The 7,987-nt window shown below is 50.3% G+C and overlaps 1 non-coding gene across 1 annotated transcript; it reads right to left on the bottom strand.

The window, feature by feature from the left end:
• Positions 1-7,508: 7,508 nt before the first annotated feature.
• Positions 7,509-7,652, bottom strand: LOC129677027 (small nucleolar RNA SNORA48). Its single transcript, XR_008720159.1, has one exon. It is a non-coding gene; the product is annotated as a small nucleolar RNA SNORA48 (small nucleolar RNA).
• Positions 7,653-7,987: the final 335 nt, after the last annotated feature.

The raw sequence follows: 7,987 nt of genomic DNA, 5'->3' as shown, positions 1-7,987 counted from the left end.
AGGCAGAGGGGACTTTCCAGAATGCTGCCCCCTCCCCCTGACTGCTGATGCCCATGATCCAGGTGGCCGCTGTGCAGGCCACTTCCGTTATATCCCTCACTAGGTCAGCCAGAACACCGTCCTTCTTTGCATCCTCAGCTGGGAACTTGAAGCAGTTTATCAAGGAAGAACACAGAAGCATTTTTAAAAGGAGATCTAGAATTCACAAACCTTCAATCACATTCAAGTTTCTGAAATCATACAGGGGCTTTGGTGTGTTAAAAAAAAAAAAGTGCCAATCCCATTTTCTTTTCTGCTTGTAGTTATGTTTCTCAGCCTGGTCTTACCAATCTCTTACATTAAAGAACAGTAACAATACTAGACTCTTGCAAGAGACTTTCAGAGCTGCATCTTTAAGCCCTGGGGAGGAAGGGGAGGGTGGGCAAAGGGGACAGGAAGGGGTGAGGAGATGGGTTCTGTGTTAATGGGAGGCTTTTGCTGCTGTGCATCTTCTTTGGTTTGGTGGGGAGGGGCCTCACAACTGACTTTGAAAACTGAAATCAGGCAACAGCATGAGGAAGCCAACCCTTGCCGAAAGCTGCATCCTCTGATTCTGCAGTTTTAGGGCCAGTGTGGCATTACTTAACTCCTGAAACATCAGAATGCATCATAAAATAGGAAGCTTTAAATAGCACTTACACCTCAGCAGTATTTGCTCACTATTTCTCATTTATGACATGAATGGAAAATCACTGGTTTCAGAGCTCCATTTTGCCAAAGACACTGTCACAGCCCTGTGCTGGACTCGCCGCTGTTCTAGCAGGTCACCTAAAAAAACGATGTCTCTAAAGTGCTTCAAATCAGCCTCAGCATTGTAAGACTCGCCCCCATTCCCAGAAGAATTTGGGACAGGGGTGCAGGCAGCCGGGAGAGAGGTTTGTTTTCCAGAACTGGCAGAGATCACAGTGTGATTTTTCTCCCACACCCCAGGCGGTGGAAGAGAAAATTCAGCTCACAATTCTAAATGTCGGAGAGCAGACAGATGTGGGGTTTTCTCTTCTGGTTTGTAACTCTTGTTGCCTTTACTAGAACCATATATCAAAGCGCAGGGAGACTGTGCGGATTTCTGTTTTGTAGTTCGAATTGTGGACTTTCCTGACTCTCCTGACACGTGGACACAGTGGAGCAGGTTAAAATGATGCATCCTGTGATTTCGAGGCTTCTGCTGACTCCAACCTTCAAGGCAGACCTCTCATCATGCAGAGCATGCCTCAGAGCTAGGCTTCGTGGCTTAGCTTGCGGTCCTTTCTCAGAACACACTGTCGCTGTGCTGGGAGACAGCGAGAATACCAGTGCCGGGTACCTTGATGTTGACTGTGAAACCTTGGCAGATTCTGTTTTGCCACCAGCAGCAAACAGTTTAATTAGAAACACAAAACAGCTGCCTGCTCTACTTCCCCTGTGTGTGGCGGCTCCTTGTCTAAGAATAAGAAACTACCGCTATAAAAATCTCTTTCTTCGAGCCGTCTCAGAGGAAATTTCTCCATCTCACGTGTTTCACCCAGCTTTCTCTGCAACAATTTAGTCTTTCTCTCTAAAAAGACCTTTAGGTATGCAAGGCCGTTTGTAAATTACATGGTACTGGCAATATCATGAAATATCATGACTGCCGTTTATGGGCAGATGAAGGGGAATGAGTTGTAACAAGAATAAATTACACAAGATACACTGGAGGAGGAAACACTGGAGCCAGGAAAATTACTAAACTTTAGAGTGGCAGTTAATGAGGACACTAAATGAAGTGGCCTTCCGAATGGATGGCCACAGCAAATGGGATCCTCGGGGAACTATCTGCCGTTATCTGACATGCAGATTAGGGGCCTGGCACACAAGCCACGGTCAGAGAGGGACAGGTGAGTGGAGGTGAGCAAATGTGGCAGCCTCACCGACAAACAATGGTTCCTCGGGAACCTCGCTGAGTGTGTGACACGGAATCGCACACTATTGAAATTAACATCATCTGTGGTTTGGGATCTCGCATTTCAACCCTAATTTTGCCTTCTTGCAAATTCGGCTGCTTTAATGGGTAAAAGCTTGTCTCCTCTCCTTGATGCAGAGCTTCGAAGAGTGACAGGGATGGGAAAGCCAGCCACACCCTCCAGCCTCCTCCCTCTGCCGCACTTGATCCCGGAAGTGCAGTGGTGATTTCTGATTCTCCGGTAGCAGCCAGCTATCCAGCTGTGTCTCTTTTTGACTGGGGTAGAACTGACAGGCAGGGATCTACTGAAACCCGGCACGTATGGCTTACAGTGCGTTGTCTATGCATATACCCCCATGACCAGAACACACATCAGTATTTTCATTGACCCAGTAAGTTCTCTCCTGCCCATCCAGTCTGCCTCTCCCCAAGGTTATTCATGCTAACACTGTCTGCCGACCAGCATTCCTGGAATGCATGAGTGTGTACACACGTCAGAATGTGCACTGCTGTGCCCATTACAGACCCGCTAGCTGCCGTGTTGTGGATGGAGAGAATTGGGAAAACAGGCTTATCTACATCCTAAACGCTGACCCCAAAGTACCCAGTTATCTCGCTTTCCCCTTTTTAAAGTTCTGCATGGCGGCAGAGGCTGAGTGCTGGCTCTGGCATTGCTCAGCTGTGGGCAGGGACTTCAGCCTCGCCACCACTCCCCAGAAAGCAGGTCACCTGCTCCAACCGCCACACACCAGACTCTAATGAGAAGGTTAATATCTTCACCTGTTTGGCAGGTGAAGCCCCACAACCTGAGACAATCCATGAGACGCACAGAGGGGAGAAGAGAACTGATTTCATAACCCATCATACCATGCACAAGCATGTACTCATGCGCGCGCGCGCGCACACACACACACACACACACACACACACAGAAGCCATTTCCTGTGTTTGTCGTGAGGGCTAAATGAGAAAATCCTCTTGTGGTTCTCAGCCAGGTTGTGTTGCCTGAATAGTTACAGTGAATGAGGCAGCACTCGAGACAGTAATGGCAGCACAGGCCCGAGGCAGAGGCAGGAGGATCACCAGAAGGCCGAACGAAGCTGAAGGCCAGCCAAGGCTACCCAGCAAACAGCAAGAGAAGGAAGAGCCTGGCATAGCACATCCTTGAAGAAGGAAACACGGCTGTGAGCAGGGCATGTGGCCCACACACTTGTAGTCTCGGTGTTTGGAAGCTGCAGATGCGAGTTCCAGTCCCTTCCGAGCTCCAGGACATCCTGGCAAAACAATCAAACAAAAACAAACACAGCCAGGGGGCTGACAGAAGGCTCTGCAGTTGTGCCTTCTTGCTGTTCTCGCAGAGGATGCAAGTTCAGCCCCCGGCGCCCACTTTGGGTGGTTCACAACTGACGACTGACGACTGACGGCAACTCCAGTTCTGGGGATCTGAGGCCGACTTAGTTTGCATTCTAGTGCTGGGATAAGACACCATGACCAAAAGCAACTGGGGAGGGAAGGGTCTATTTTAGCCCTTAGTCTACAGCCCAGCATGGAAGGAGGTCAAAGGAGGGACTTGGCTCTGAATGCAGAGCCCAAGCAGGGCACTCGGTGTCTGGCTTGCCTCACTCTGCTATGTGTAGTGCATGTCTGTAATTCCAGCATTCACCTTCCAAGGGGTGGTGTCGCCCGAACAACGGCCCCACCAACATCAATCACTAAGACAATGTCCACAGACTTGCCTTCGGGCCAATCTGATAGAAGCAGTTCTTCAAGTGAGATGTCCTCTTTGCAGATATTTCTGTTTTATATGTCCACATGGCAAGAACGAACTAGCAGAGAGGCCTTCTTCTGGCCCTCGGGCGCCTACCCACATGCTGTGCACAGACACAAATAGATGCCAATGAAAATAAAATAATTTTTAAAATCACAGAAATGACAAGAGAAACATTAATGTCAAAATAGGTTTGTGTGAATTTTACAATGGCCTGGCACATTAGTTTATTTGGAAAGAAAGTGCCAATAGGACCAGGAAGATTTTAGAACTAGACAAGAACTGTTCCTGCCTGAATATGAAATATCCTCCATGTTTTGACTGCTCGGGCCCCTGACGGAAGTGTTTTGAAGATGTACAGCCCTGAGGAGGGATGCTCGGGTGATGGAGGTCATCAGGGCAGCCTCTAAAGCATGTCCTCCCCTGCCTGCTTCCGCCCTGCGCTCTCTGCTTCCTTCCCTGACAGCAGTCAGCTGCTGCCTCATACTTCTGCCGAAATGGACAGAGCGTTATCCATCGCCATGCTGTCCCTACTGTAGTGTACTGCTTTCTGAAACAAGCCAAAACAATTCCTCCTTTGAGTTGGTTCTTTGAGTTTTGGCACAGCAGTGACATAAGTGACTCATGCAAGAGTTTGCAAATGTAGTTTATTTTAAAAAAAATTTAGACAATGAAACTAAAGCAAATCATATAATTTACTTAAGATCAGTAAGGAGGCTGGGTCTGGCATGGTAGTAGAACCTTCCTGTAATTCCAGCATTTGGGACATGATTACAGGAAGACAGGAATTTGACGTCAGCCTGGGTTAAATGACCCTGTCTCAAAAATCAAATAAGTAAGCAAGCAAGCAAGCAAGCAAGCAAACAGATGACGAAGAAGAAGCCACGATTTCTGTTTCAGAGTACCAGGCTATCGGTTCTTTTGTGTGTGTCCCAAGCCTGTGGAAGCTGCTCCTCAGGATGCTCAACGCTGTGACCAGGAAAGCAGTTTCAAGGTGACGCCCAGGACGTACTAAGCCAGAAACTCTGGGGACTGGATAGCATTCTGTACTCTAGGGGCGTGTCTTCCCCTGTGTGCAAGTGACTCACCTGTTCACAGCAGAGCTTCTGGAAGTGTGGTCCAGCGTCTGCTTCACCCCGACGCCGTAGCGGTGGAATCATAGGCTTCTGATGTGCAGTTCCACCCTGAATGACGACTGTGAGGTTAAAACCAGGAAGCACTGAGATGTGCCAGCCACAGGTCAGAGCGCCGAAGACTGAACACTGTGCCGCGCCCATCTGCTGAAGATGGTGGTCAGTGAAGTCCTAAGCGAGTGTGTTCTGTTGACCTGAGCACGGCCATGGTAAGGAGCCTAGTGCTTCAGACACGTGGAAACCGCAAAGCCTTCTTCTGGTTCAAGTATGGATGTGAGCCAGCCTTGCCTTTGAGTGTATGTGTGACCTGTTAACCATAGCTTCCTCTTCCAACCGACTGACCCAAGCTGCTCAGACCCCTGCCAAGATGTAAACCTGCCTCTCGCTCCGTAGGACCTAATAAACATTGCTGCTGTGTCTTCATCAGAGCACACAGCCTAGCCCATCCCAGCTTCTCTTTACGTATGTCTGTCTGTCCTTTTCTCCTTCCTTCCTTGCCCCCCAACCATGTGGGTCACAGCAACTCGAGTCCATAAGTCTTGGTCTTTCCTCAGTGCCTTCCCTAGCAGCGCTATGAAAAAAACAATCAGTTGTGATAATATTAACAACTAGTTAGCGAGCCCATGCGCCTGCACTAGGCATGACCCATGCCCAAGTCATTCCCAGCGTCTCCTTATAAAAATAATTAGCCCCATTTTACCTCATCTCAAAGAGTCATCCTCACCCCAAACCCTGCCAGTTCTCTGTGGAAGAGTCAGGGTAAGGTCTTGGTTGCTGGGGCTCTGTTCCTAGACACCTGATGCAGAGAGACCCTGGCCCCGCTGTCTCGGGACTGAGCTGCACACTTGTGACTAGACCTGGATTTACTTATCCGTTCTGAAGGCAATTTTTAAAACCTTCTTCTGATTCTTTGTGAGTTTTGCATCATGCACCCCAGTCCTGCTCATCTCCCCAACCCTCATATCATATCCACTCTTTGCCTTTGCTACCTCCCCCACCAAATAAAACACAGAAACAAACAACAGCGCAAAAGCATAGAAAACATCTCACCGTGGCAGCTGTAGTATGTCACAGTGTGTCCCACAACATAACCCCCTGTCCAGGTCTTCACTTGAACATGTTCATTCCAGTGAGTCATTGGTCTGGTCCAAGATCGCTGGCCTCTGTGACACCATCTGTATTGGATCCTGAGGACTCCACCCCATTGCCTCTTTGTTGCCCTGTGTCATGGAGATTCTGAGCTTTGGAACAGCAGAACTGGCCCTTTCACATGTCCCAACCATTCGCAGATGATGTAAGTTTAGGGTGGACCAATTCAGAGCCCTGGATCTGGGCCTGGGTGGTAGCTGAGCTGGTCAGCCCACTGCCTCTCCCTTACCTGCACCTCCAGCACTGCTCCGGCCACCCAGGGCTGCCATCTGCAGGAAGCAGGGTCAGGTGGCCTGCTCTCATGCCCTGCAGGGGCCACCCGGGATGGGAGAACACAGGACAGCTCACGTGCACCCACGCCTCCAGAGCCAGCTTCCCTGTACTGCCCAGTCAAGGTTCGGGGCCCATTCTCTCAAGTGCTTCAGCCTGTGAGGGGACTGGGCTAGCTCTCCCAGTCATTTCATGCCCCTGGGCTGGCTCACCCATGTCTTCACCATCAGGGCCAGCTCCACTGTATTGCCCAGGCCAGCTGTAGGGCCTGCTCTCCTGAGTGCTACAGCCTGTGAGGGGCAGAGATAGGTCTGCCACTCTCATGCCCCCAGAATCAGCTCTCCTGGTTACTGCTGGAGGGGAGGGGAGGGCATCACCCTCGCACCCATACCACCTCACACCATACAGGTGGCAGGGCCAGCTCTCCTGTGCTCCTTCCCTCGGGACTGGCTCACTCATGGTGCCCTGTGCTGCCCTGGGGAGGTGCAGAGCTGCTGTCTGTAGTGCTGCAGCCAGTGAGGGGCAGGGCCAGCTCTCCTGTTCTCCTTACTGCTGCAGGTGTCAAGGGCAAAGGGGAGGGCATCACCCTCACACCCATTTCATCTCAGGGCAGATAAGTGGCAGGGACAGCTCTCCTGAGCTCATACTGTCGGGGAAGCTCACCTGCACCCCCACCCACCAGGGTCAGCTCTGCTGTGCTGTTCTGGTGAAGTGCAGGGCCCTCTCCTAAATGCTGCTGGTGGTAAAAGACAGGGCTAGCTCTCTCAAGCTCATGGTGAGGCACAGGGCCTCCCAAGAGCTGCACCCGGTGAGGGGTGGGGCCAGCTATGCACAGCCCCTAGACATCCTTGTGGTCCCCTGAGGCTGCCTCGACCAGGAATGTTCCCATGCAGTAATCTCAGTCATAGACTCACACATGGCCCTATGTGGCAGCTTGGGCTGGGACCTCACCACAGCCCCGGCTGGCCACTCATAACAGGCTTTTGCACTTCTCTTTCTCTCCCATATGACCACCCACTCACACTCACACACTGGTGGCTACAGCTGCAGGCTGGCCACGGGGCTGGTGGGCCCCTGGCAACATCATCCATTCGTGCTGAGTGGTGTGGTGACAAAGCTGGGTTTATGACTGACCCATGCCAGGCACTGAAGGGGAGGTCTGTCCGCAGGTCTCTGTCTGTCTTTCTCCTGCTGCTACCCTGTGCCGCCTAGATTTGCTCTGAGTTGATTTTTATGAGTCCTAGGCATAAGACAGCTTCGGCCATCAAGCCGGGCATCAAGCTAGGATGGACAACGGGCTGCCATCTGCTCTTTCCCTCACTGACAGAAGACTGACAATGCCAACAAGGTGTCTCTTTGCCCATCGCCAGGGGCTGAAGCCAACGTTAACTTACAGGAATCCTAGAAACGGCCAGGTAGTCACACATCTTGAGTACTAACCCTGTAAGTTGTTGAAAGGAGAGATAATGACAGCTAGAAATTGGCCCAGGGCTCCTCAGCTACTGACCTAGGATAACAGACAACTCTCTTCTACCCCAGTCTTTCTACATATTAATACTTTTTTGAAAAATACAATAAAATGATTCATTTTAAAGCACAAAAAAATGCTAGTCACTTTAAAAAAGGGTAGGTATAAAATTATACTAAAAAATTGCTGCAAAACTTTTCAATGTTCTCTCTCAGATTCTATACATACATTGTAATGGCAGA

Source organism: Psammomys obesus, unplaced genomic scaffold (genome assembly GCF_907164565.1).
Source record: "Psammomys obesus unplaced genomic scaffold, mPsaObe1.curated_primary_1811, whole genome shotgun sequence".
NCBI lineage: Eukaryota > Metazoa > Chordata > Mammalia > Rodentia > Muridae > Psammomys > Psammomys obesus.
This window is presented reverse-complemented; position numbering and strand designations above follow the sequence as displayed.